Source organism: Puma concolor, chromosome E3 (assembly GCF_028749965.1).
Source record: "Puma concolor isolate L17-30 chromosome E3, mPumCon1.1.hap2, whole genome shotgun sequence".
Lineage (NCBI taxonomy): Eukaryota > Metazoa > Chordata > Mammalia > Carnivora > Felidae > Puma > Puma concolor.
This window is the reverse complement of record NC_141682.1, coordinates 13,034,998-13,056,351: the sequence shown is the minus strand read 5'-3', so window position 1 is coordinate 13,056,351 and position 21,354 is coordinate 13,034,998. Positions and strand designations below refer to the sequence as shown.

Genomic DNA, 21,354 nt, shown 5'->3' with positions numbered 1-21,354 from the left:
AGATATTTCTTCAGGCCTGTGGACAACTCTGAAATTGCAAAACAGGCGTGGAAGCACATTCATGGAAATGTAATCTTGTCTTCCTCTAGACCGCGGGGACTATGAGCTATCCTGGGGTTCCACGTGCTAGAGACATGAAGAAAGCAGAGCGGTCCCAGAGAAAAGTGACCGTGGAGGAGGAGCTTCCGCCAGAAGCGAGAGAATAGGGTAAGAAGTTCACATTTGTAAGTAATTGCAACAGCTGCCAGTAAATATACTGTCTTTCAGGGATGTGAGATGATAATAAAGCCAGGCAGCTGACCCAAGCTCCCCGGGCAGCAGAACAGAGGGGAGGCAGCGTCCTTTATTAAAATACAGCCAGGGTGTTCGAGGTTAGGCATCAGGAGAAACTTATTGAAGGCAAACCTTGTCCATTTCTGAAGGCATCAGCACCATAGTTTCAGTTTGAGGCATTTTAAACAATGGAATGGAATAGAATGAGGTTAGCTTGTTTGGAGACCGGGAGATTAAAAAAAAAAAAAGAAAGAAAAGGTCAAAAAGGTCAGACGGTCTTCTCTTCAGCTGCCTTCTCTTTCTTCCAAGTGCACTAAGTTGGGTGAACTGGTGTCTGTGTGCCTGAGTTCAAAACCAGATCTACCATTTATTGGCTGTGTGGCCTTAGACAAGTTACTTCGTCTCTCTGTGCCTCAGTTTCCTTCTTAGTCAAACAATGATAATGATAGAGTGTTCCCTCAAGGACCATTGTGAGGAGTAAATGAGGTCGCCTATGGAAAAGCCTTTAGCGCAACACCTTCCAGGAAGTAAGCACTTAATACACACTGGCTGGTACTATTATTTTGTTACTGTGTTCGTTTTGGCCTCCTCTCCACACACAGTCCACGTCTCTAAACCCAGTCGCATTACGGTCCTATCCTGGCTTCCCTTAGGCTCCAGGGTTGTGCCTAAACCATTTGGGCATATCATATCCACCCAAACCCAGTGTGGCATTCATGGTCTCCCATGCCAGCTGACCTTTTCCCCCAAAACATCCAACATTGGTCATCAGTACTTTCTCACGTTAGTCTCCTAGACAAAGACTTTGGAGTCCCCTCGTTCCCCATTGCTATTTCCCCAGCTCTTTAAAATGCCCTTTAAGGGGTGCCTGGGTGGCTCAGTCGGTTAGGTGTCCGACTTCAGCTCAGGCCATGATCTTGTGGTCCGTGGGTTTGAGCCCCACATGGGGCTCTGTGCTGACAGCTGAGAGCCTGGAGCCTGCTTCAGATTCTGTGTGTCCCTCTCTCTCTGCCCCTCCCCCATGCATGCTCTGTGTGTCTCTCTCTCGAAAATAAACATTAAAAATTTTTTTAAAAATAAAAAAATAAAATGCCCTTTAATCTCCTTCACCACCACCCTCTCGTGGATTTCCTGACTTCAGCAAGATTCTGGATCTTTCCCCCACCGTCTCTTTCTCTCCCCTACTCATCTTCACTATCCCTACTGCCAGCTCATCCTAGTCTCCTCTTCCTACTCTAATCTTCCTAAAATTCCATTTTGCCTTGGCAAGTCTCCCGCTTAGGAGCCAAAAATGACATCCAACTGTCACTGCAGTCGAATTCAGGCTCCTTTTTGGTGTGCTGGGAATGTTTTGGATTTGAATCTGGAGGGTGCTTCCATGGCGTGGGTTATCAGTCTCCTTACGCTGCTGTAACGAACACCACAGACTGGGGGGCTTAAACAACAGTGGTTTATTCCTGGTCCTGGGGGCTGGAATTCCCAGATCAAGGTGTGGGCATGGTTGGTTCCTTCTGAGGCCTCTCTCCTTGGCCTGCAGACGGCCGTCTTCACCCCGTGTGCTCACGTGGTCTTCTCTCTGTGTGTATCTGTGCCTGATCTGTTCTTAGGACTGTGTCCTATCCTCCTTTGCTTACGGGGACACCATAATGATGTCATTATGGATTCGGGCCCATCCTAATGATCTCGCTTGAACTTATTTAGGTCCTTTAAGACCCTATCTCCAAATACAGTCACATCCGAAGGTACTGGAGGGTTCGGGATTTCAACATGAATTTTGACAAGGAGACAGCATAATTCAGCCTAGAACAGTATATGTATGTGAAAATTAATCAAAGCACACTCTCAATGTACATGTAGTTTACTGTACCTATATTATACTTTGGTAAAATAATTTAAAAATTGGCAGCAGTAACAATAAAAAATCAACTTCCTTTTCTCGACCTCAAATCCCATTTTCTCTTCTCACTGTCGTAGACAAATCCTTGACATCCTTCTCACTTCCCTTGTTCTCTCCATGCATTCATTTATGCACCCACCACGTTTGTTTCTGTGTCTACACTCATACCTTTCCTCCCCTCCATAACCTTTTTTTTTTAAAATTTTTTTTAACATTTATTTATTATTGAGAAACAGACAGAGCATGAGCAGGGGAGGGGCAGAGAGAGGAGGAGACACAGAATCCGAAGCAGACTCCAGGCTCCGAGCTGTCAGCACAGCCTGACACGGGGCTCGAACTCACAGACCACGAGATCATGACCTGAGCTGAAGTCAGATGCTCAACTGACTGAGCTACCCAGGCGCCCCTCCATAACCTGTTTTTAAAAAAGTTTATTTATTTATTTTCAGAGAGAGAGAGAAAGCATGACTGGGAGAGGGGCAGAGAGAGAAGGAGAGAGAATTTCAAGCAGGCTCTGCACTCTCAGCACGGAGCCTGACTCAGGGGTCAATCCCATGGCCCTGGGATGATGACCTGAACTGAAATCAAGAGTTAGAGGCCCAAACAGCTAAGCCACCCAGGTGCCCCTTCCCTCCATAGCCTTTAAAACCTTTCGGGGCTCAGCTCAAATTCTATCTCCTGCATGTACAGATTTGTTCACATGCACTCTGTTTCATTCAGCATTGATGGAGTGTGTTCTATGTGCTGGTCTCAACGTTCTGGAATATTGAATGAGAGACATGTGCCCCAGCCTCATGGAGTCTGCCATTTGTGGGAAGACGGATGAGTAAAAATCAGCGAGCATTGTAGTTATGAACACCGGGTAGCTCAGTCCTGTTCAGGATGCTTTAACAAAATACCACAGACAGAGTGGCTTAAACAACAGACGAACATTTACTTCTCATAGTTCTGGAGGCTGTGGAGTCCAAGATCAAAGTGCTGGCAGATTTGGTTAATGGCGAGAGCCCCCTTGCAGGCTTGCAGAGAGCTGCCTTCTTGCTGTGAGTTCTCATGCTGTAGAGACAGCGCCCTGGCATCTCTTCCCCATTTTAGAAAGGTGTCAACTCCATCCTGAGGCCTCATGACCTCATCTAGACTTAATTACTTCTCGAAGGCCCTACCTCCAAATATCATCACATTGGGGGTTGGAGCTCCAATACAGGAATTTTGGGAGAGCTCAAACATTTAGTCTATAAGTCAGGGCATAATGTGAGCACAGTCACCAGAGACCATAAGGATGAGAAAGATTAGCCAGATAAGGGGATGCAGAAGAAAAAATGCATTCATGGGGAAAGCCTCTTGCAGATGTTCTGGGATGAATGAAGGCAGGCAGATTAGGGAACTAACCGCAAGTAACTTAGTGTTTCTGGGGCATAGGGGCATGAAAAGGGGTGATGGGAAAGAGAGTGCTGAGGCTGAAGAGGGGCTCCCAGGAGCTATTCAGGGGACTTTGCACTTTACCCTGCAGGCAGTAGTGGGTCACTGAAGCCTGAGAGTCAGTCAAAATCGCAGAGTAGAAATTTCTCTTTGGCAACAAAAAGGAGGATAAGTTAGGGGTGACCCTCTGGACGTCTCTCTAGACTCTACATCCTGATTTAGAATTGAATGGTCTATTTTTGCTCCCAGGCTCTAGATTTCAGTCTCCTACCCAAGTATAAGCTTGTTCAGGACAAGGACCCTATTTTTGCAGGTGCCCAGCATAAGACTCCATGAAAACTCTGCAAGGATCCTCTTCTGAACTTTTTCTTCCCTTGCTATGATCAGATGTCACTATAACACTTTTCTTTCGGTAAAGAATGTTCTTCCCACACCATTACTGTACTTATTTTATTGGACTTTCTTGGGAATGTCCAGAAAATGGGCTGATGTCAAGTGCAAAGGTCATAGTGCTGTGGACAGTGACAGTTAGATGTAAAGCAGGGCTTCTGGGACTTTAATATGCACACGGACACTGAGGACTCTTGTTAAAAATGCAGGTCTAGGGGCGCCTGGGTGGTTCAGTCGGTTAAGCATCCGACTCTTGATGTCAGCTCTCAATGGTTTGTGAGATTGAGCCCCATGTCAGGCTCTGCACTGGCAGTGCGGAGCCTGCTTGGGATTCTCTCTCTCTCTCTCTCTCTCTCTCTCTCTCTCTCAATCTCTCTCTCCCTCCCTCCCTCTCCCTGACCCTCCCCCGCTCACACTCTCTTTCTCTTAAAATAAATAAATAAACTTAAAAAAAAAAAACCTTAAAAAATGCAGATTTGGATTCCGCAGGTCTGGGATGGGGCCTGGGACTCTGCTTCTCTGACAAGTGGATGCAGCATGTCCACGACCATATTTTGAGGAGCCAGGGTGTTGGGGGAAGAACACCCCAGGCCGAAAAACCTGAGGGCCTGGGTTTGAGCTCTCTGCCTTGTCAGAAAGTGGACGCAAGACCCGGACCAAGTCAGTGAACTTCCCTGGGCCTCAAGCTTCCACTTCATATAAGGAGTTTGTCCAGGTGATCTCTTTAAATTCATCTGCAATTTGGTGAGTTCTATTTGGCAAAAACATTTTGAGAGTCTTGAAGAAAAGAGGTATGTGAATCCAGTCCATTATAGTTATTAATGTTACTGAGAGAGGGGCCGTGGCTGGAGTTCCAGTGGATTAAAAAAAATAATCCTTTAATCTTTCTAACATAGTCTCTCACCACTTGGCTGGGCACAACGTAGATTACTGCTTTGAATGCGCCAGGCTAAAACGAAAATCTCAAGTCAGGATCCTCTTGCCTTTATACTCCATTTGCAGCCATGCTGTCTCGGATGCATGTTGAAATAACTTTTCAATCGTGAAACAAGCCTCCATTTACTTTAAAATAAATTTTCAAGGAGTTCTATGTAAACCCCAAATTCACCACGGTAGCCCGGAAAGAACAGGTGCAACGGAGTGTGGATTTTTGAATTTAAACATCTCTAACTTGGGATTTGGTTGACGTGATCCCTGAAGGTCTCCGCATTGCTACTGTATGCGCTGAAAAGGGTGGATAATGAAGAGAGGTATAAGCTCATTTGTTACGGAACGCTGTTTGTGACAGCTCATTGGAGCCACCACGCTGAAGGCCAATGGAGAGGTTAACCGTTTTTTTTCTTTCTTTCTTTCTTTCTTTCCCCCCACCCCCGAATACTGATTATTCAAAGCAGTGCAGGAGAATCAGAGAACAGCATCACAATAAGATAAAGGCAGTGCTTGCTTTCAAATGTAATCCTTCTCTTCAGTATTAACAAGCTGCTGAGTAGAGGAACAGCACAGCACCGTCCTTGGGACCAGTGGGTTTCACTTAATTCGGACAAGGCCCGACAGGAGGGAGATGAGAAAGTGTAACCCGAGGGGCAGTCATGTCAGGTGCTGGCTGTGCCCGTGTGTGTTGTGGAGGGGTGAGGGGGTGGGAGAAGGACAGGCGGGAAGCCTGTTAGGGGGCTGGCTCAAAAAATGTACCATCAAGCCTCAAACAACTACTCAGCTCAGAAACATTCACATGCAGCTTTTAAGATGTTGGTCTTTTTTAATGAGTGAGTTTCAGGCAGTGTATGCAATTGTGGCAAAACAACAACAACAACAACAAAACGGAAATAGTGTGCCTTCTCTTTGCCAGGATTCTCAGCCCCCAGCTACAAGCGGGGTGTAAGTTGACTTGACAATAGTGAAAATGCTGCTATCTGGCACATCCCGGGAAATGTTGCCTTCCTCGCAAGCCTCCCGTGCGTGCGGGAGCTCCTAGCGGATCTCGGCGCCCAGACTGCAGGACTCCAGCCCTCCACCCATGACTCCAATTTCCAGAGAGCCCACCTGCATTGCTAGAGCTCTCTCACGTCCCACACTGCTCCTGTGGGGCCTTCCTCCATTCTTCCTCTGGGTCATGCAGCCTCTCGGGTCCCTCATCCTGTGCAACCTGGGGCCACTTGGATGTTGCTTTTGTCTCTTTCCTCGGCACCCTGCCCAGCCACGATGCCAGTTGAGTTCCCTCCTCCTTGCCTTAAATCACAAGCTGTTCTTCCCAACCCTGCCCCTCCCAGGAAGCAGGCTGCCCCTCCTCTGTTCAGCCAGCCCCTTTCTCCTCCCTGGGTTTCAGTCCATTTCAATCTTACGGGGGTTTTTTCTCCAAAGCTTTTGCTCCCAATCTTATGGGGGTTTTTTCTCCAAAGCTTTTGCTCCCAAAACCAAAACCAACAAACAAAAAATAAAACCAGGCATGTTCTTGGGAGCGTTATTTTCTTGCAATATCATAGTGGGAAAATAACTCATGTATGCATCTTTAATTTCTTCTTATGCTCTTTTAGCTTCTCGCTGTTGAGATCTAGAGAAGCAGCGGCCGGAGTTAACGGCAAGGCAAATGGACCCAGTGCATCCTTGTGAGCTGACAAACGGCAGCCTTGAGCTCTTGAGTGAAACATGATGGCATTTTCTGAATGCTGACTATAGGAGAAGGCTGAACGGGCAGGCAGACCACGCGGGTCCACCGCCTTAGAGCTGTGGACGGTCTTTGTACCTCATTGAGCCTCAGTGTCTTCATCTGCAAAATCACCCTGCTATTCGGGGAGTAAGCTGAGATACTCTAGTGAATGTGCCTGAGAGTCCACGGTTGTCCAGAGCATGTTCATCGATTCACTTTTTCATTGGTTTCTTCTCAATCAGCAAGGCAGAAGCACTGATCCTCATCCAGTCTCCAGAAGGCTTTGCTGTTTGTCTGCCTTTGTAGATAGTCTTTTTCTTTTTTTCTTTTGAACAGAGAAAGAGCGCAAGCAGAGGAGAGGGGAGGAGAGAGAGAATCTTAAGCAAGCTCCATGCTCAGCGCAGACTCCAACGTGGGGCTCGATCCTATGACACTGGGATCATGACCTGAGCCCAAATCAAGAGTCAGACACTTGGGGCACCTGGGTGGCTCAGTCAGTTAAGCCTCTGGCTCTTGATTTGGGCTCAGGTCATGATCTCATGGTTTGTGGGATCGAGTCCTGCATTAGGCTCAGTGCTAACAGCGTGGAGCCTGCTTAGGATTCTATCTTTCCCTCTCTTTCTGTTCCCCTCCTATACTCGTGTTCTCTCTCAAAATAAATAAATAAACATTAAAAAAAAAAAAAAGAGTCAGAACACTCAACCCACAGAGCCACCCAGGCATCCCTGCCTTTGTAGCTATTCTGAGCACCAAGAATCATTTTCACGAGGGTGTTAGAATAAAACTGTGGGCAGGACCCTGAGGAAGAAACCCTACCAGAGCCATAGTTCCACTTGCCGGGCCCGGGAGATCCCACCCCACCCCTAGTCTGGGCAGGCTCAGAAGGGGGGAGCTTGTTTGTGAGTCTTCTGGGCTAAGGGGAGATCGACGTGCAAAGTTCTCTAGCCTCTCTCCAGTGCTACTACCTCAAGGCTGTCGATGTTATGTGGTAGCTGAGAGCTGGGTTCACGCCCTACTCCACCACTGGCTGTCCACGCGGACCCGCACAACCACGGCATAGCCAAAATCTACACATCGAGCTCTGCTACCTGCAGCCACCATGCTGGGTGCTGGGAGACTGTGGGGAACAAAAATCAAGGTTTCTGTCCTCACAGACCCCATGGCTGGGTTTAACTGCTCTTAGCCTCAGTTTTCTCATTTGTAATTTTTTTTATGTTTTATTTTATATTTGAGAGACAGAAAGAGAGGGAGAATATGAGTAGGGGAGGGGCAGAGAGAGAGAGGGAGACACAGAATCTGAAGCAGGCTTTAGCCTCTGAGCTGTCAGCACAGAGCCCGACACGGGGCTCGAACCCTTCAAGCTGTGAGATCATGACCTGAGCCAAAGTTAGACACTTAACCGACCGAACCCTCCAGGCACCCTTCAGGTTTCTCATTAGTAAAATGGGAATAATAATACCTATCTCATAACTTTGCTATACGACTAAATGAGGTGACAGCCAAGGAGCTGAGGACAGCGCCTGTCACACAGCAGGTACCATGTTTTGACATGATAGCTCTGGTTATTTATTACAACTCGGAACACTGCTGTGTTTGTTTTCCAGGCACAAGAGTCATACCTATCAGTATCTAATGATTAGATCTGTGTTATGGAAAAAAAAAAACCCTAAAAATCTGACTATGTTTACATGTATTTAAATAAATGAAGGAAAAATGGCAAATAAAATGGTGGAATTAAAGGGGAAAAGAGAGAGCCTATTATATGCCTTGGAATTATTTGAGTTGTTTAAACAATTATGCATTACTTTTTAAGCCAAAATTCAATAAAGTTTTAAAAAGCAAAAAAAAAATTTTTTTAATGTTTATTTTTTTTGAGATTGAAAGAGAGAGAGTGAAAGCGGGGAGGTGCAGAGAGAGAGAGAGGAGAGAGAGAGAATCACAAGCAGGCTCCATGCTATCAGCACAGAGCCTGATGTGGGGCTTGAATCCACAAACTGAGATCATGACCTGAACTGAAATCAAGAGCTGGACACTTAACCGACTGAGCCACCCAGGTGTCCCTCTCCAAAAATGTTTTCAAATAGCTAACCAACTGTGTCTCCCTCTCTCTCTGCCCCTCCCTGGCTCCTTCTCTGTCTCTGTCTGTCTCAAAAATAAACATTTTAAAAAAAAAGATGGGGGGACGCCTGGGTGGCTCAGTCGGTTAAGCATCCAACTTAGGCTCACGTCATGATCTCACAGTTCGTGGGTTTGAGCCCCGCATTGGTTTCTGACAGCTCAGAACCTGGAGCCTGCTTCAGATTCTGTGTCTCCCTCTCTCTCTGCCCTTCCCTGGCTCACACTCTGTCTCTCTCTGTCTCAAAAATAAGTAAATATTAAAAAAAATTTTTTTTAAATAGCTCACCAATACCACCATGGGAGTTGATCAATCTATTAGATGGAATTTTCTCTTTCTAGGAATGTGGACAAGTGTCTCCAAAACAGCTCCTCCACAAGGATCCCCCGACCCCCAGCCTCGGCCACAGGCATTGCTTTGCTCCCTGAACCCAGTGTAAAGGGCTAATGTTATTATTAGTCTGTTCCTTCTGTGATCTTCCGCCAGGCCAGAGCTACTCAAGCGAACAATAATCATTATCATCTCTGACAATCTGAGAAGATGAACTGCAAGGGAAAAATTGAAAAATTGCACGTGTGAGTTATATTATGTGTCTTAATTTTAAAGCTAAGATGAAACCACAGTGCACTGTAGCATACTGTTATTTATCAGAGGCAATTATTAGGAATGCCAGTTTGCATAGTACATATTTGTGCCCATAAAAACACAGTATGTACTGACCCGTCTGGTCTCTGAATTCCAGATTGCTCTTTTGCCTGGATATCTTAATTTCTCCCAGGCCCCAGACCAAACCAGACAAGTGACAAAGAGCTATTTGCTCCTCTTGGTAGAGTAACAGGGTGTCCCAGAACAGATCTCTTTGTGGGCGGCCATGAGCGGCCTGCCAGAGTTCTTGGCCCAAGGAGAAGGCTGAGGTCACAGTTTGGAGCAGGGTTCAGGCAGTGTGCCAGACCTGGAAGACCTTCTGAGCACTCCCGGGGGGATCTTAATGGGGAGGGGAATGCCAACAGGGTCAGAAGTCTGACAGTTATGCAGGTGGGATTTGGCACTAGATACAGCTGGGATTACCTACTAATGTAACATCATTTGTACCCCCAAATTGGTAAAATCTGGGAAGAATCTGGGATTACAAATGCAGGTGCGTTTTCCTCTTTTTTGGATAGTGCTTTATAATTATTATTAAGTTCTGGCAGGAGCGGGCATCCAGAAGTAGGGTTCCCATTCTTGAGGTCTTCTAGAGACCCACATTCTTCCCTCCTCACCCCTCCGTCATAGATCAGACAGGGAACCCTACTTTAATTCGGAAAGGGGGACTAAACTTCCCTCTGGCCCCAGATGACTTATCTTTTTCCACGTTATAAGGCCTTTTCGGCCTCCAGTTTCCTACCTTTTGACTTGGGTATGACTATTCTGTTACTCCTCCCTTCCCCCTTCCCTCTCCCAACCTCCAGTAGTCAGTACTTGGAGACAGTGCCAAGACCATTGCATGGGTTGGCTGACCTTGGCCTCATCAGCTTGCCCCACAGCCAGCCACCCATCCCCACTCTAAATGCACCATAGTGAGGGAGAAGTTAGAGCTTGTGAACTCTAGGGAAACCTCTCAAATGCCAGAGTTTGTCTTGGTCCCTTATACTATGAAGCATTGACAAGCATTTAAAATTCCCCAGCACCTATATGATTTTTTAACAAACACAGGACGTTCAAGCTAAACTCTGTTTCTGAGACCATGACACTTGTATCTCTTAGCACTACTGGGGTAGGTGAGGGAAAACTTATTTATGCAGTCCTTCTGTGGAGCCTCAGACACATTCATGACCTCTGTGAGGATGCCTCTCCTAGGCTGTATGACCACAGTTCCCTGCTATCGTAGTGTCACTCATTATGGGCCACTGGCCAATGGCTACTCAGGCGCTATGGTAGCCTCTGTAGCCTTCAAGTGCAAGAAACGAGTCTCAGGAGCCTTCTAATTTTCCCATCTCTAGCCCAAATCTATGTATAATAAGGGTTATTTGAGGCCAGAAGTGAACAGGCCAAGCAAGTACCAAGACCTTTCTCTCAAACCCCAGTTCAGAGAGAACATTGAACTTGCATGTTATGTGTTCTGAGCCTTAGCAACCTCCCTCCAGCCAGAGTCAGCCTGGCCTGAATACCAAAGAGTGGTTTTATAATATTGGTGATTTATTTCCTCCTTTTCCCATGTCAGATTACTCGCAAATGGTTATCATAACGTTAATCTTACATCCTTTCTCCGTCCTTTCTTTTATCAATTGGAGAAAGCCAAAATATTTGCAGCAGACACACACAGATAGCACTTGGGGCTAGATGTGAGGCAAAGCATGTCAGACTTTAAGGTTTGAAGATTTTGATTCCTACATCTCACTATTGGTGTCAGCCCTCAATATCTGACCTCTGTAGGCCAGTGATTCTGCTGGTCTCGGAATCACACTTGATAATCACTTGTCTAGGTCAACATGCCACCACATAGAACCAAATTTAAGTAACTTGTGTTTGGTTCTCTATCTTGTGGTCAAATTTAAAAGGCTAACTGCCCTTTTATGTATTTAATCATGATTAGACTGATCACTATGGGTGACTGGCCATATTGGCCGGGAGTGTCAAGATCATTGTACCTATGACTTCAATCAGTTTTTGCAAACCATTTAGCCTCATGGTTATCCTTTGCCAGGGGCTATGCTTAAGAGACACATCACTTACCTGAACAAAACTAGAAATTGTAACGTGTAGGGTGGAAACTCTGATGATAAATAGAATTTTGGTAATAGACCCAAGTTAAGGACTTCGATTTGGGGGAAATCAAATATGTTCTAAAATCTTTTGACCACATAATTATGCCTCTGAAAAATAGTCTACACCAAGTAAATAACCAAAAATACAAAAGAATATCTATGCACAGGTGTGCCTGGGTGGCTCAGTTGGTTAGGCATCTGAGTCTTGATCTCAGTTCAGGTCTTAATCTCAGGGTTGTGAGTTCAGGCCCTGTGTTGGGTTCCATGCTGGGTGTGAAGCCTTCTTAAAAAATAATAATAATAAAGAAAAGAATATTTATGCACAAAGGTGTTCACCATGTCATTACTTAAACAGTGAAAAACAAGAAGCAAACAAAAAGCAAATTGTAGAGTATATATAGATTGTTAATAAAGGCAAAACTGAGCGTAGCATATATTGAAAATCTGTCTTCCCAATTTTTCTGTAAATCTAAACTGTTCTAAAATAAAAAGTTTATTAAAGTTGGTATATCCAACTTGCTGGACTATTGTGCAACAGTTAGAAATGACATTTGTGAAGAGTTTGTAATAAAATAGAAAATTTCTAAGCCAAGTGAAAAAAGAAGGATGTAAAATTTTGCAACTTTCAAAACAATGTGTATTGGAGACAACTTCTAGTATGACAGTATGAGGAGCTCCATGGATCCTCTCACCCAGGAAAACAACCATTAATGAGTAAAAATTAAATTAAAAAACCCAACAACTGAGGACTCTGGAAATTGTCCTAAAGGCATACAGCAAATTAAGAAACATTTATTCAAGAAAACATACAAAATCACATTAAGAACAGTCAGTCTATGGCATTGAGCCATGGCTTGCTTCCTCTCCCTGCCTCCCAACCAACCCCTCAGCTCAGTGTGATAGAAGCTCCACTCTATGTGGGTGCAGCCAAGAACATTATCCTGGTTGAGGCCTAGTGTCTTTCCCTAGGAGGGGCAGGCCACCAGAATTTCTCATCCTTTCCTGCTTCCCCTAGCTCTATGTTGTAGAAGCACTAATCTAGGCCAGAGCAACTGAGAGGTCTAGAGTTCTCTTCCTCCACCCAGCCTCCACTTACAAGGTGGAAGCTCTACCCTAGGTGTGGGTAAAGACAAGACAAAGAGAAAACTACTCATGTTCAAGGGAGTCCCAAAGAGATTAACAATTGACTTCTCATCAGAAACTAAGGGGTCCAGAAGGTAGTGGGATGAAACATTCAAAGCACTCAGTGAAAAAAGCCTGTCAACCAAGAATCTGACATCCAGTAAAACTATCTTTCAAAAACGAAGGTGAGATACAGACATTTTCAGATAAACAGAAACCAAAATAATGTATTACTACCAGGCCTGTCTTATGAGAAGTACTAAAGAAAGTTCTGCAAGGCTGAAAACAAGTAACCCCAAGCAGTAGTTGAAATCTACACAAAAAAGGGAAGAACACCAATAAAGGTAATTATGTAATTATAAAAGACAGCATAAATGCATATTTTTCTTCTTTCTTCCCTTAATTGATTTGAAGAGCAATTGTATAAAACTATACACACACACATATACTTGTATTCTCATGTTGATAACATATAAAAATGTAATATATTTGACAATAACAGCACAAAGGAGGCAAGTGGGAGCAAAGCTGTATAAGAATAAGAAACAACACCAGATGGTATCTTGAATGCACAAGGAACAAATGAAGAGAATCAGAAATGGCAAGTAAGAAGGTTCATGTAACAAGCTCTATAAATACTTGTTCTCATTTCCTCTCTCATCTTCTTTAACAGACATAAAACTATGTAGCATAATAATTATAGAAATGTATTGTTGGGTTTGTAATGTATATAGGCACAGTATGCATATCAATAATAGCATAAAAATGTAGACGATGGAATAGAGCTATAGAGGAGTAATGTTTTTATATGCCACTGGGATTAGTTACTATAAATTTGAAGTAAATTCTGATAAGTTAAGATGTATATGGTAAGCCATAGAGCCACCATTAGAAAATAACAGAAATATATATGGTGAAAGAATAATTAAAAGGAACTTAAATATTACACTACAAAATGTTAAATTAATGTAAAAGAAAGGAGAAAGAAGGAGAGAAGAACAAAATTGACTTGAACCATATAGAGAACAAAAAATAAAATGGCAGATGTAAATTCAACTACAGCAGTAATAACATGAAATGTGAACAGATTAAACAATTTTGTCAAGAGGCAGAGATTGTCATCCTGGATAAAAAAAAACAAGATCTAAATCTATTCTGCCTTTAGGGCACACACTTTAGATCCAAATATACAAATAGGTTGAAAGCAAAGGTATGGAAAAAGGTATATCAGCAGCTATAAAAAAGGTGTAGTGGTTATATTAATACAGACAAAATCATTTTCAAAACAACATGTTACTACAGATGAGGAGCACTTTATAATGATAAAAGGTTCAATTCACCAGGAAAATTTAACAATTCTAAGTATATATGCATCTAAAAGCAGAGCTCCAAAATACATGAAGGAAAAACTTGATAGAACTAAAGAGAGATAGACAATTCAATAATACAGTTCAAGACTTCAATAGCCCACTTTTTGTAACAGATAGAACTAAGTGGAAACCCAACAAGGAAATAAACGACTTGAACAACAATATAAACCAACTAGAGCTGAAAGGTTTCTATCGGACACTCTACACAACAACAGTAAAACATATTCTCTTCAAGTGCCTGTGGAACATTCTCGAGCATAGATCATATACTAGGCCATTAAAAAGCCTCAATAAATATAAAAGCATTGAAATCATGAAAAGTATGTTCTTTAATCACAATGGAGTAAAATTAGATAACACCAATAACAGAAATTGGGAAAGTTCAAAAATATGTGGAAATTAAACAACATACTCCTAAATGAAGAAAAATCACAAAGGAAATGAAAAAGTACATTGAGAGATACCCTGCTGGCTCAGTGAGTAGAGCATGCGACTCTTGATCTTGGGGTCATGAGTTCCAGCCCCATGTTGAATGTAGATATTACTTTAAAATAAAATCTTAAAAAAAAAAAAAGGATGCCAGGGTTGCTCACTCACTTGAGTGTCCGACTCTTGGTTTTGGCTTAAGTCATGATCTCAGGGTATTGGGATCAAGCCCTACATCAGGCTCCATGCTGAATGTGAAGCCTCTTTAGGATTCTCTCTCTCTCTCTCTCTCTCCCTTTCTCTCTGCCCTTCTCCCCTGCTCATGTGCACTCTCTCTGTCTCAAAAGAAAAAAACAAAAGAAAAGAAAAGAAAAAGGAAAGAAAGAAAGAAAGAAAGAAAGAAAGAAAGAAAGAAAGAAAGAAAGAAAAATAAAAAGCAAAGAAAGTACATTGCGAGCCATGAAAAGACATGAAGACAGAACATACTGAATCTTGTGGGATTAAGCTAAAGCAGTGCTCAGAGCTAAACTTACCATTGTAAATACCTATATTTAAAAAAAAGAATCATCTCAAATCAACAACCCAATCTTTCACCTTAAGAAACTGGAAAAAGAAAAATAAATGAAGCCTAAAGCAAACAGAAGGAAGGAAGTCATAATGATCAGAGTGGAGAGTCATGAAATTGAAAATAGAAAAACGATAGAGAACTTTAACAAAACCAAAAGCTGATTCTTTAAAAGGATCAACAAAATTGATAAATCTCTACCTAGAGTAGCCAGAAAAAAGAGGCTCAAATTACTAAAGTCAGGAATAAAAAAGGAAACATCACTACTTACCTTAGAGGAATAAAAAGGATTATAGGGGAATACCATGATCAACTGTATTCTAACCAATTAGATGACTTAGATGAAATAGACAAATTTCTAGAAAAACACAAACACTAAAAATGACTCCAGAAGAAGTAGAAAACATGAATAGACCTATAACAAATAAAGAGATGAAATTAGTAGTTTAATAACTTTTCACAGAGAAAAACCCAGGCTCAGATGATTTCACTTCTGAATTCTATCAAACATTTAAAGAGCAATTAATATCAGTTCTTCACAAACGTTTCCAAAACATCAGAGACAAGGGAACACTTACCAACTTACTCTATGAGGTCAGTATTAACTTTACCCAAAACCAGGCAAAGACAGCACAAGTAAAGGAAACTATTGGCCTCTATGCCTCATGAATACATACCCAGAAATCCTTAATAATATACTAAAAAATCAAATCCAGCAACACATAAAAGTGATTACACATCACTTTTGACCAGCTAGGATTTGTCCCAGGAATTAAAAATTGGTTTAACATCCAAACATCAATCATTGTAATATACTATATATGTAGAATAAAGGACAAAAACTACTAATCATCTGAATAGACACAGAATAAGTATTTGAAAAAAGTTTAACACCTCTTCATGATAAAAACACTTCACAAACAAGGAATAGAAGGGTACTTGCCGAACCTGATAAAGTACGTACAGTACAAAAAACCCACAGCTAACATCATACTTAATGGTGAAAGTTTTCACCTTAACATCAGGAACAAGACAAGGATGTTTGCTCTCATTACTTGTACTCAACATGGTACTGGGGGTTCCAGTAAGGGCAATTAGTCAAGAAAAAGAAGTAAAATGCATCCAGATTGAAAAGAAAGTAGTGAAATTATCTCTCCTTGCAGATGACATGATTTTGTATATTAAATATTCCAAGGAATACACATGTACATAAACACACACATAATGCACACACAAACTATTGGAACTAATAAGGGAGTTCAGCATGCTACAAGATCAATACACAAAACATCAATTATATTCTATATAGTAGCAATGAACAATTCCAAAATAAAATTAAGAAAATAATTCCACTTACATGAGCGTTAAAAAGAATAAAATACTTAGGGATAAATTTTAAAAAGAAATGCAAGGCTTGTATATTGAAACTATACAACATCAATGAAAAAATTAAAGAAGATAGAAATAAATGGAATCCATGTTCATAAATTGAAAGACAGCATAGTTAAGGTGGCAACACTCCCCAAAATGATCAACAGGTTCAAGGCACACCCTTTCAAAATCCCAACTTCCAGTTTTGCAGAAATTAACAAGTTGATCCTAAAACTCATATGGAAGTACAAGGGAACCACAATGGCCAAACCAATCTTGAAAAGCAACACATTTAGAGGATTCACACTTCCTCATTTCAAAACTTTACTGAGTAGCTACATTAATTGAGCCGGTGGTATTGGCATAAGAATAGACTTGTAAATCATGGAATAAAAGAGATCAGAAATAAACTCTTACATTTACAGTCAATTGATTTTGAAAGGTGCCAAGACGATTGGGTAAGGAAAGAATGGTCTTTTCAGCAATAGTGATGGGACAACTGGATATCTGCATGTAAAAGAATGAAGTGGACCCCTTCTTCACACATATGCCATGATTTACTCACAAAGGATCATAGACCTAAATGTAAGAGCAAAAACTATAAAACTCTTAGAAGACAATAAAAAAAGTAAATCTTTGTGACCTTGAGCTAGACGGAGTTTCTTAGGTACGGCACCAAAAGCAAAAGCAACAAAAGAAAAAACATAGTTAAATAGGACTTCAAAATTAAAAACTTTTGTGCTTCAAAGGACACTATCAAAAAAGTGTGAAGACAACCCAAAGATGGGAGAAAATATTTGAAAATCATGTTTCTTATAAGAGACTTTTACCTAAAACGTATGCAGAACTCATACAATTCAATAATGCAAAGACAAGTAGCCCAAGGACTTGAAAAGATAATTCTACAAAGATGTACAAATGACCAATAGGCACATCAAAGGATACCCAACATCTTTAGTCACCAGGGAAACACAAGTCAAAACCCTAATGAGAGACTACTTCCCATCCACTGGAATGGTTATAATAAAAAAAGATAATCACAAGTTTCAGTGAGGCTGTGGAGAAATTGGAACCCTCCTACATTGCTAGTGGCAATATGAAATGGTATAGACACTTGGGCAACAGTCTGGCAGGTACCCAAAAAGTTAAATATAGAGTTACCATAAAACCCATCTGTTCCGGTGGTAGATAGATACCCAAGAGAATTAAAAGCTTATGTTCACACAAACACTTGTCCATGAATGTTCATAGCAGCATGATTCAGAGTAGCTAAAATGTGGAAACAACTCAAATGTTCAACACCTGATAAATAAAATGTGATAAATCTGGGATTTCTAGCATGATTGATATTGAGGCTATCTCTGTGGGGAAGCCTCTTTCATAAGACGGTGGCGAATATTTCAAAGCTTTTTGTGTCCCATTGTACAGAGAAGAATGAACTTCGTAGAAGATTTCTAGGTTCTGTGATTTTTGGGAAGTTCCTCAACCTTTTTTGTGCCTCAGTTTCCTCATCTGAAAAGCGAGGAGATTAATATTCCCTACTGGTGGTTCGTAAGCGAATTGAAATGATATAATATATAAAAGCATCGAGTTCATGGTGGGTACATATTAGACCTCATATAAATGTTAGTTTCTCTTTTCCTGGCAGAGTTGGTATTTAAGAAGACCTTTATTGGGCACGTGTCTATCAGAGCTCTCTTGGTTGCAAGCAATAGAAACAGTACAGACTAGATGAAACCCAGAGAAGATGTGTGGGCTCGTGAAAGAAAACTGGGAGAAGGCGGGGTTGGGATGGAGGACTGTGCGACTGGCCTCAACGATGCCCTGAGTCAGGGCCTAGAGGGGACTCTCTCCATTTCTTGTCTCTTCGTTTCCTTGCATGTTGGCTTCATTATCTTTTACTATACTCCAGTTTCTTCCACATGGTGGGAAGTTCAGCCCCTGGTGCTTCTGGACTCGCATTCTGCCACCTTGGCCCCCCACTGAGAAAAGACTCTTTTCCCTTAGCAGAAAGTCTTTGGGAAGGACTCTGGTCGTCCCAGCTTGTGCCATGCATCTACTCCGGAGGCCAGGTGTTTGGGTACTCGGGTACTTAGATTGGTAGTTCCAACTAGAACTATGAGTTTCAAGCTAAGAGGGTAACAGCTCTTCAAAAAAAGAGTGTGCTGATCTGAGCAAGTGAAACAAAAAGTAACGAGCACTGGCATTTGCGCTCATTAGGCGCTGATGAAGTGGAAGTAGTCCAGATCCTATGGACCTGATTTCAGCCTCCATTCATCATCCTGGCTGGAAAACCTTGTGCAGTGAACAACTTGTACAACTGTGCATGGTGGCCCTGTGCCCCCAGATCTCCACCTCCATCCCAAGTGGCTGATGAGTAGGATCCCAGAGCCGGCTCTATGGGCAAAGAGTTTGTGGTTAGGAGTGAAGCCCTCACCCAGAGTGGGAATACCATGCAGCTAGGTAGACTATCTAAAGGAGGTTAGCCAGCGAGAGCGTGAGGCTGTAGTGTGGAAACCACACCAGAGACACAGAGCTCAAAACGCAAGGCGGTTGGCGGATTCCCAAAGGATTTGTTAGGTGGGAAGGCCCAGCTCTAGCCGGCATTTTAGAAGAACCCTGTGACCCAGAGTGGGCAGAGATGGAGCCCTCTGCCCTGCAACTCACCTTGGCCGCAACCAGGTCCCCATGGGACTGTGATTCTAACTCAGGACCTCCACCTGAGAGCCGTGCAAACGGGCATGGCAAGCAAAACCCCTGGGCTCCAGCCCACCAGCCGTATCCAGATTGCCCTTCTACGAGGGTGGGCTGGAGGGAGGAGCCCTCCGGTGGGGAGAAGGGGTTCTGTTGGCAGTAGTAGCCATTACAGCAAGTAGCAGCAACAGCACAGAAGCCCCTGGAAATGGTGACAAATTCCCTGAAGTGTCATCTGCCTTCTAAGGGGAACTGCCCTAGGAAAATAAATGGGAAGCTCCCACCGGTTAATTGAACCTCTGGTGCCCACTCGTACGTGCGATTTTGCAGAGTCCTCAGTGGCTTGCAGAGGCTGTCCCTAAATTTTCCTTCCAACAGCACACTTTCCCTTTCTCTTAGATGTCGCACGAAAAGAACCGGGCTGCCCGAGAACGCTTTCCAGGTCAGACGGTTGGCTGCTTCTTCCCTGTAGCTAAATAAAGGACCATCTTCAAAGGACGAGAAGGCGAGTCCATCTGGTCTCCGTGATTGCACTGGTCAGGGGAGTCCCAGCCAAGTCCCAAGCTTTCGCTATGTGGACAGTCAGCTCATACCACCCAGAATCTACATCTGGCTGCCAAATGCACCTTGCTCTGGCCACCCACATGCACGGGATCCAATGAGCAACAGCCTCCGCATTCTCCTGGCTGAACAAAGAGGGCGATTGCCACAAGCAGGGCTATTGTTCAGTTGGCATTGGCATCAAAGGCCCAGGCCAGCTCCCCTTTGTCTGTCAGCTGCTATTCAGAAGGAAAAGAGAAGAAAAGCAAACCAATAGGTTTCTTGGAGAGAATCATCTGTGGACGTGGGACGTTTGCTGTAGTGCTGCGCTAACGTGATTGTAATAACAACTTGTAAAGCCTACTTAACATGGAGAGCCTTACCAGCCCATATTCCAAAATGTCACGGTGCCTGCTTATAACGGGCATACTGTTTCCCGGATTTAGAGCTCTTTAGACTTGAGTCATCCCTGCCTGCTTCTGTGTGACAAGGTCTGGGCACGGCGTTTTGGAGCACATTGTCACAGGGATGGTAACCTTTTTACCCTACGTCAGCATTAAGAACATGGCGTCTGGCCTTCAGATAACATTCTGCAAGAGCCTCTTCCGCAGAAAGCCAGATTTTTTTTTCACCTGGCTCTTTGCCCGTCTCAGGCCACCAACAGCAATGGGCTCTTGACACCTTCACATATGTCAGCTTTTTTTTCTTCTGACTCTTTCGCCCGCACTGGAGGATGAAGGGTCAGGCAGATACAGTCCTCCCTGGCAGGCAGGAGTATTGTTTTGTGTGCGGGTCAAAAATTTTATTTGTATTATGAGATCTTCCTGACACGTGGGAAAAGAACAGGTAATAAAAATAACGAAGGTGCGGTTTCCGCCTCTAGGCTTGAAAAAAATGACAAAACACCGGTGTCCTGTGCACCCATTCTGATCGCCTTCCTCTCTCCCCCCGGCTCCTGGGGTCATTACTCTCCTCCCATGTTGGTCATGCCATGTACTCTGTGGGCTTTTACAATGGTCCGTACACCATGTAGGGTTTTACATGTTTCGAAACTTTGTGTAAGTGGCATTAGGTTACAGTGCAATTGAAAAATTATGCTTTGGACTTGCCCAAGGCCGTACAGAGAGTACTGGTTGATCTGGCTTTCGCGGCTATACAGTTAGTAAGAATATACTAAGACCCGCTCGTGTGTTTTCCAGGTGAGGGACATTTAGGCTGCTCCCAGTTGCGTGGTATAACATCAATACACAAAACATCAATTATATTCTATATAGTCGCCAAGAACAATTCAAAAATAAAATTAAGACATAATCTTACACACACTTTGTTTTCTTTTTTTTTTTTTAATTTTTAAATGTTTTTATTTATTTTTGAGACAGAGAAAGACAGAGCATGAGCAGGGAAGGGGCAGAGAGACAGGGAGACACAGAATCCAAAGCAGGCTCCAGGCTCTGAGCTGTCAGCACAGAGCCCGACGCGGGGCTCGAACTCACGGACTGTGAGATCGTGACCTGAGCCGAAGTCAGACGGTCAACCGACTGAGCCACCCAGGCGCCCCTAAACATTTTGTTTTCTTTCAAACACTTCTGTACTGAGCATTCTTAGGCAGGAGTACTTTATTAACATTTTTTTAGGACCGCTGGTGTGTGGTGATAACACAAAGCAGCCAGACTTTTAGTCAGTTTCGTATTGTTTTTCAATTTGGAGAGACAATGCACTGTTGTTGATCCAAGCACCCAGGGTGGATCCCGCCCACCAAGGCTCTAGATTCTCCACTGATCTC

The 21,354-nt window shown here is 43.1% G+C and overlaps 1 long non-coding RNA gene across 2 annotated transcripts in view; it reads left to right on the top strand.

Annotated features, from left to right (window-relative positions):
• LOC147572981 (uncharacterized) overlaps positions 1 to 20,515 on the top strand; it is a 72,522-nt gene extending 52,007 nt beyond the window's left edge. The window contains exons 3-4 of one of the 2 annotated variants that reach the window (XR_015245426.1): positions 90 to 207; positions 19,431 to 20,515. This is a non-coding gene — a long non-coding RNA (uncharacterized LOC147572981). Of the gene's footprint in view, positions 1 to 89; positions 208 to 6,507; positions 8,429 to 19,430 lie in introns of those variants that run through there. The other variant, XR_015245425.1, reaches the window with a different exon arrangement.
• Positions 20,516 to 21,354: the final 839 nt, after the last annotated feature.